This window comes from Sturnira hondurensis, unplaced genomic scaffold, assembly GCF_014824575.4.
Source record: "Sturnira hondurensis isolate 20B ecotype Veracruz unplaced genomic scaffold, ASM1482457v3 Scaffold0006413, whole genome shotgun sequence".
NCBI classification, from domain to species: Eukaryota; Metazoa; Chordata; class Mammalia; order Chiroptera; family Phyllostomidae; genus Sturnira; species Sturnira hondurensis.
The window spans coordinates 29,667,953-29,676,252 of record NW_028079044.1 but is presented as its reverse complement, the minus strand read 5'-3'; the positions used below and the strand labels follow the sequence as shown (position 1 = coordinate 29,676,252).

At 39.3% G+C, this 8,300-nt stretch overlaps 1 non-coding gene across 1 annotated transcript; it reads left to right on the top strand.

Annotated features, from left to right (window-relative positions):
• The first annotated feature begins 324 nt into the window (after window positions 1–324).
• On the top strand, window positions 325–488 carry LOC118989039 (U1 spliceosomal RNA). Its single transcript, XR_005066934.1, has one exon. It is a non-coding gene; the product is annotated as a U1 spliceosomal RNA (small nuclear RNA).
• The last annotated feature ends 7,812 nt before the right edge of the window (window positions 489–8,300 follow it).

Sequence of the window (8,300 nt, the reverse complement as noted above, 5' to 3'; positions counted from 1 at the left end):
GAGATACAACTTCTAATATTAAGTACTTCAGCAAGGACAAAGGAGAAACCAGTGGGTATTTATTTGACAAATTTAGGTGGCCAAGGACAAAATAGTTTAATGGGTTTTTAATAAAAGCACTACATGTTTATTGTATGAATATCCTCAGATATAAGGAAAATCATCTGTGATTATACAACCCAGAGGTAATCAACAGGAATAACACATTTATTTGTATTTTATGAAATCTAACTTCAGCATAATCCCAAATAATGGCCGCCAAAGAATCACTTCCAAAAGAGCCTTTCGGGAGGAACTGAAAACATCTTCAAAATGGTTGTTTACGTACTCACCTGGCAGGGGAGACATGACGGTCATGGAGGTGGTTTTCCCAGAGCAAGGCTCATCCATTGTACTCTGGGTGTGTTGACTCCTGCCATTTCCCCAAATGTGGGAAACTTGACCACGTAATTTGTGCTAGTGGAGGACTGTGTTCGTGCGCTCTCTTGAAAAAATAAAAAAATAAAACAGTTGTTTACATAAAATGAATGATAACCACTAGGAAGAAAAAACAGTGGGCATCTGAGCAGTGTTTCAAGGAAGGAAGGAGGGAAGGAAGAAAAGATGACCAGAGAGAAATACAGATGAAATAAATTGAGAAAATGATAGAGAAGAGAATGGAAATCCCTGGTGTGTATAAAAGCAAAGGGGAGATAAAGAAGGAAGGGAAATAAGTGGCCAGCTCAGAGGAGATCCTTTTATTAATCAGGATTTGGTAAAGGTTGCAAGTGATACAAACTCAATATGAAGAAGAACACATAAAAAGGGGGCTATTGTTTGCTACCACAGTGGTATATTTCTAGTAACTGAAGGGAAGATTAAACAAACAAATCCATGCAGAGTTAAGCTGTGCCTCCCGAACAATGGGAACCAGGGGCTCCAACACCACTAAGATCCTTTCGGTGCATCTCTTACCTTTGCTTTTCTCTTGTATCATGCGCATCATCATATCCCACCGCGGACTGCCCGACGCCACGCGATAGGAAACATAACAGTCCAGAGCGAACACGCTTCGTACCCCAGGCCTCCCACAACCTGCGAGGGACTAACTTCCCTTAGTTCCAGTTAGAAAAATCCCAGGGATTACCCTAATTTGCCCACTGTGGGTAATTTGTACACCCCTGAACCAAATGTCTGTGAGACTGATTTGACAAATTTAGGTCATCAAAAGACAGGTGAAGGCAACTAAGCACACGTAGGATCCCTCTAGGATCATATGGTTCGAGTGGAAAGCATTTTGTTGCTCAAGATTTTTCTACAAATTTCAAACTTTGAAACTGGTCCTGTAATATTAGAGTTCGTGAGCAAGCCAGACTAGGAGAGGGCGTGTGAGGCCTGGAGTTATGGGAAAGGGTGGCGCCATTACTGGGTGCGAACTGCCTTGTGTTGGACAGTTTGTGTCAAGGCCTAAGGAGTTACTCCTGAAGAGCTGAGCAAATGAGTAGGAAGTCGGCATGACATTGAGGAAGGGAACCAGCCTGTGGGTTAGGTCCTACTTGGAACAAGCAGCCCTGGCTTTTGTGGAATGCTCTGGAATCATTCATTGACCCTCAGAAAAACACTATGCACCCAATCCTGTTCTTCCTCTTCCTTCCTTCTTTCCTTCCTTTCTCTCTCTCTCTCCTTATTTCCCTTTCATTTATCTAGGCCCCTTTGGTAAGTGCAGTAAGATTTTGCTGGAAGGACAAACCAACTGTCTCTATGACTCAACTTTTTAAAAACAGACCATCATTCTAGTGCATCTATCCAGCTGTATTATAAACTCCATGACAGCAAGAATCTGTTCCCTCCCTTTCTAGGCTCTTGGTGAAGTATGGCTTGTAGGACTCAGGAAGCATTTGTTAAATTTAATTAATAGGCAATCATAAAATAATTGAACATCGTGACAATGTCTACAACTAAAGGAGGCTTAAAACACATTCTATAAGTAAGATTTTGCTAATCCATCCTTTCAGTTACTTTTAAATCATATTGAGTTCACGTCAACCAATATTTATTAAGTGGCCTCTTCTCTATAACTAATTGTGCTCAGTACTCATACAATGTAAATTCAGTAAAATTATCACTACAGCTCCAAAAAGATAGATGCTCACAAGGAAAGCTTGGACTTTAACAGAAATAAAGAGTAGGCAAGCTGAAGTTTAACCACTATTGGCTGTCAAGATGTGGGGGATGAAGCTGACAGATTCAGGCTGGCTACAGATCTCAGCCCCCTTCAGCGTCAAGAAACCAAACAGGCTAAACCCAGCATTTTGCTGCTGCCCTTGTTGCTGTTTTAAGCACAAGCAGAGTGAGTCAGAGGGCCATTATTTTTCTCCAGTGTGTTATCCAGAGAAGAGCTCGGAGAGCTACTCCATTTGAAGAGTCACAATTAATGTAGAGGCATTGCCACATATTAACTAGATTATTCAGGAACCATTTGCAGAATGTTTAAAACTCCAATGTGCGTAACTGCACATTTGGACAGTTAACAGCATCATCTAGTTTTCATTTTTCCTTATGTTACTCATTTTTATGTGGTGAAAGCCTGTTTTTTAATTTGGCAAAAGCAAGGGTTTTTTTTTTTTCCAATTTTTTAACTCAGTGTCAGATGCCAAAGAAGGAATCCTTTTCCTTCTCTCCAGATACAATGCTCCTACTGTTGAACAAATTTCAGGGAAAATGTAGCAAAGCCAATCTAAACAAGAAGCCTAAACTTCCCAGGTCATCCAGCTCCCGGGAAGCTGGATGCCATGGGATTGAATTTTTGCTTCTTAGTCATCCTGGGAATAAATAGGTGTGACACAGGTTCTGACATTATGAGAGAAGAAACAATATTCTACAGACATATCGAAGGCCTGTCATCATCCATAACAGATGTGGGACCTAAGGAACAGTAAACAGAACTGTTAGTCCAACCACATCTCACTCACAAATCCTGCCACTACCTCCCATGAAGGCCCGATTCTCTTTGCCTCTGTTGCACATATAAGAACCAATAATTCCTACAGCCTCTCCTCCTTACCCGTGTTCAGTGCACAAAGAGATGATTATCATCTTCCAACCTTCCATCAGAAAAATAATGTCAAATACCAGTTAGAAATGGAGATTTATATATATATATATAAATGTATTGTGTTCACTTATGTGTATTATATATGCAATATGTTTATATGTATGTGTGTATATGTATGCAAATGAGTATAGGTATATAAATGTTTTCTTTGGCATTGAATTGTGGACTGCTAAAAGCCCCTGAATTTAAGCCCCTGACTACTTGGAGGCTTTATTCCTTCACACTATTCCTTTCCTTTTTTCCCACTCTCTAAGCTCTCGTCACATCAGCTGACTTCCAGCTCCTAAACCACACCAGGGTGTAGCTCTCCTCGGGGCTGTAAATGTGTGCTTCTTTCAGACGGGAATGTCTTTCCTCCCACCCATGCCATCAGCATTTGCTTGTACTCCTCCTCATCATTGCTTCACAACATTTCCTCAAAGAAGCTTCCTCGGAGCTCCTCAGTCTCTGCTCTGGCCTGTGATTTTCTTTTTACCCACTTTCCTCAGATGTCTGTTAGGAATGAGACACTCAAAAGCTTTAGTAAGCTTGAATGCATGGTGGCACTTGTCACCTCTGAGCTTTACTGTAGAGTGATCTGGCTGAACCATTTGATTGGCCAATCCAAGATGCCAGCATCCATCCAGATGGGTCATGTTTCTCAGAGAAGACCCTTTCAGCCTCCTGCCCAGCGGATAAAGGCTTGGCGGCCAGTATTCCAGAAACCATGTCAGCCAAAACTAATCAGAGTCTCTCGGCATTTAGTTCGTAAATATTTATTCAATCCTCCTATTCTTAAGTAAGTCTCTATAGTAGTTTCTGATTGCTGGTCTAACAAGTTACCACACACTGAGTAGCTTAACACAATATAGTTTTATTATCTTACAGTTCTATAGTTAGAATCTGAAAAGATTTCCCTGGAATAAAATCAAGGTGTCAGCTGGGGTGGGTTCCTTTCTGCAGCCTCTACAAGAATTTCCCTGCCCTTTCCAGCTTCGAGAGGCCGCCCAATCTCCTGGGTTTGTGCCCTCTTCCTTCATCTTCAAAGATGACCAATCAAGTCCTTCTCAGGCCACCATCCCTCTGGCCTCCATTTTCTGTCTCCCTCTTCCGTTGATAACAACACTTGGGATTATATTGGGGCACCCAGATCACCCAGGATGGTCTCCCACATCAAGGCCTACTAATTAGCACCCCCAATTCTACCTGTGGCCTTAATTCTCTTTTACCACGTAACCTACTATAATCATAGGTTCTTGGAATTAGGATGTAGTCATTTTGGGGGTCCATTATTTTGCCAACACAGCATCTCAATCCTCAGTTATGCTTAGGGTATCAACAAGTCCGGAGACCTTTGGTTTTATCCTCCTCTTAAGCTAAATCTGTTTTCTCTGTGACAGTATATGAAGGGGATGGCAATTAATGACTAGAAAGACCAGGAAATAGGTGTTGAGGGTCTAACTACAACACTTCTCAAGGAGAATTTTGACAAATCGTCTTGTTTTTATCTCTTCCTCCCCTGCTCCATTTTATAAATACCTAGTATATATACCAAATACACCAATTCTGAGACTTTGGACGATTTCTGGATTATATTAGTACACTGAGTTGCTTCTTGGCTTTCTCCACAGCCACTATGGGGATTCAGCTTTCTCAGCTGCCTTTACGTCAGTTTCCACCCATGTGTTTCCTTTCCAGCTTATAAAATTTTGTTACTACTCTTTAGTTCTTTGATCTTGTGGATTTGTCCCTTTGTGATAGATTGATACAAAAAAATCTCTATTTCCCTTCTCATAATCATGTGAATTTTCAACTCCTCTGATTAAGATACGGGGCCAATTTTTCCACTTCTTAAATCTAGACAGGCTTAAGCCAATACAATTAGGGACAAGAGACAATGTGCCAGGCCTGAGGGTAAACCTTAGAAGACCTTACACACTTCTACTCACTTTCTTGAGACCTCCTCCTTTTCCTGTATGAACAAGCCCAGTCTGGCCTGATGGAAGATGGTGGCCAGAGTCAGCCCAGTGGTCGCAGGAGAGGCCCTGAAGATGAGGGAGCCCAGCCAAGATCAGCAAACCTAAACTTGACCTGCAGCTGCCTGAAGGAGTCCTGCAGAGACCAGGTGAATCAGCTATGTGAGCCCAGCTCACACTGCTGATCCATAGAACCATAAGCTAAATAAAAGGTTGTGACTTTAAGCCACTACATTTTGTGGTATTTTTGTTATGCAACAAAAGTTAACTCATATAACCTTTAAAACCTATTTATTATTACTGAGTAGGAATTTAGGGACTAAATGTTGATTCATATGTTCAGCCCTTCATCTTTTTCTAAGACTCTTGATTGATTTCGCAATATGAGACCTGTGCAACAGACCTATGCATAGATATCACATCAAAACTTAGTTCTGAAATTTTATCCATTTATTTTTCCTTTATTCACCTGATTTTTATAAGGAAATAACTTTTTATAAAGCAAGACACAGCTGACACAGCTTTTTGTTTAGGATGATCCCTGTTGGTCAAAGAAGCAATCACGATGACAATACTTAATATTCCATTTGAAGCCCATTTTTATTCCAGATTCCCACAAATAGAAGGCACGGTCTGTCTTTCCTTACCTCACCCTCCAGTCACATTCTCCTCTGGTCTTCTCAGACAAGAAGTGTGTTAGTATCTTTAGTCACAGGTTAGTATAGAAAATAATTCTGAAGTGTGGCTAGTTAACAACAATTAAAATCAGTTCTCCTAAGAGGTTTTTTTTTTGCTAATTTTTCATAAATGGTCCATTTAAAATTGGGTATAAATAGCCCATCTAAAATGGACTAAAACCTTCCAACCAATTAGCAGTACATAGGCCATAGTTCAATGTTGCAAATCAAAATAGTAAGTATTAAGATCTAAACATTTTAATTTATATTTCCTAATATGTATAAACCTTATTTTGTTGACTTTCATTAGTTTATTTTATTTAATCAACTCTTTATCATTTTGGTATGTATTTATTTTTCAAGTCTAGTCATAAAAAATTATTTGAAATATTGCAGTGAATCATCGACTAGAACAGGCCTTTCAAATATTTAAAGGAAGATTGCTGTGACTTTGACTGTCAAAACAAAGCAAGGTATTTCTCTAATCAATACAATAACTATTGTATCCCACCCCGATTATGTGTCCCAGGAATATAATCATCATTACAGAGAAACTTTTAATAATTTTCCTAAGCACTTAGCTTTTGTTAACTCAGTCACAATTAAATATGCTTATTTTAGCCCTAAATTCAGTAGTAATAGCTGATTCACAGCCTTTGTAGGCAAAATAAAGGATTCTGAGCAGTATATAGTGAACAATAGAAGTTAAAGGATACAATCTTCTTCTGACCTTGGTTACTAATGGGTTTGATGTTTCTCTTGTGTCTACCAATGATCATTATCATTTTCTAGATAAAACAAGATTCCAAAACCTTGGATGTAGAAGTTTTATGAAACACATGAAAGATATAGATATGTAGCCACTTTATAGGAACAAAATACGTAATACAGAAAGCATATGGAAGAACCAACTGCCAGTGAGAATACATGCTAAAAAATGGTATAAATGTATATAATAAGAGCCCAAAGAGGAAACTGATGAATAGTAATAAAGGCTAGTATTTTTGAGAGCTTTCTATTTTACGCTCTCTCAACAATCCTCTGAGATAGGCATTATACAGGATCCAACAGAGTGTGGTTGGTAGGTTACAGAAATGTCTTGCATGAGATGGACAGCAATTTGAACATTTCACCTAAAATGCCATTTGGTACGCTTGAATGTGATATTGTTATGTTACAGAATTACATGCCTCTGATTTTATAATAAAAAAGGGATGTTATTTGTGCTGGACCCTGTAGACGAGGTAGCTGAGAAACAGAGCATTATATAACTTTTCTAACATTATGTAGCTAGAAGCAGGTGGACCTGGGACTCACACCCAGGCTCTCAACCACTGCTCTACACAGGTGAATATTCCACTGCAGTATAAAACTGCACACACACCACTTTTCATGGAAGTTGACTTTCGCTAGGCCAGCTTCCTCTGTTAACGCTACAAACTCCCTACAAGACATTTTCATTAATGTGAGTGAATGTGGGATTATGTCATCTCCTTTAAAAAATTCTTTGCCTTGGTGATTCTTCTCAAATGTCCTACCTATAGTCTGCTTTTCACCTTTTGCTTTTATCTGACTTTCTCTTTATAAAATACCAGTGTTGGCGGCCTATTTCACTAATTAGTGAAAGGGTGCTATGCTTTCATGATTATTGCAGTAGTCATGATCTCTTTTATGTTGTGCAGGTGCATAGTCAATGCACCTTTTGAATTCGATAGAGTGTGGTCTTCCTTCTAATTGCAGTAAATTGGTTTCACTAATCACTTTGAGTTGTTGGCCAACATAGTTATAGATTTCTACCAGGTGTTCTACAAGAAGATACCTGCTTAACAGTACAGAGTGTTTCAACAGTGTTCATCATAAAACAAATCCAAAGGTAACCCCGAATGCTGGCTTCATAGTCCATTCACTCATTCATTCATTCACTCATTCATTCACTCACTTGTTCAAAAAAATGCAATGTGCATCATGTGTGTGCTAGGCATTGAACTAAACACTGGGAAAACATAAAGCATAAAAATACTCTGCCTTTAAGAATCTGACAGTTGAGCAGATATTGTAATGAAATAAAGTATTTTATGAGCCATGAGAAAAAAAGAGATACATAAAAATTTCCACAAGAGCCCAGAGGAGTGAATCACTAACTGCTTTGGGGTTATGAGGTCAGTCAAAAAAAGAGATAAAGACATGAGCTAGGTCTTACAGAATGTGTAGGAATTCACCAGTTGTGGGGAATGGAGCAGGTCCTGGGAATATCAGCACATTTTATGTGGTTGACACATAGAGTTCACATGGGGGAAGGGTGTGGAGATGAGGCTATGTCAGCAGAATGGATTAAAACTGTAAAGGATCTTTCATTCCAGGGGAAGAACTTAAACTTTTGTTCTTATTAACAATGGAGAAGCACAAAACAAAGCTTTAGTCAGATAGAACATGTATCACACTGTCTTGTAATTTTCTGCATACAAGTCTGTCTCCCTCACTAGGCTTGTCACCAGGGCCTTCACATCACAGGTGCTCTACAAAGTTAAATGAATCTCAAATGATTGGATTATTGAATCCATATCTTTTCAAAGA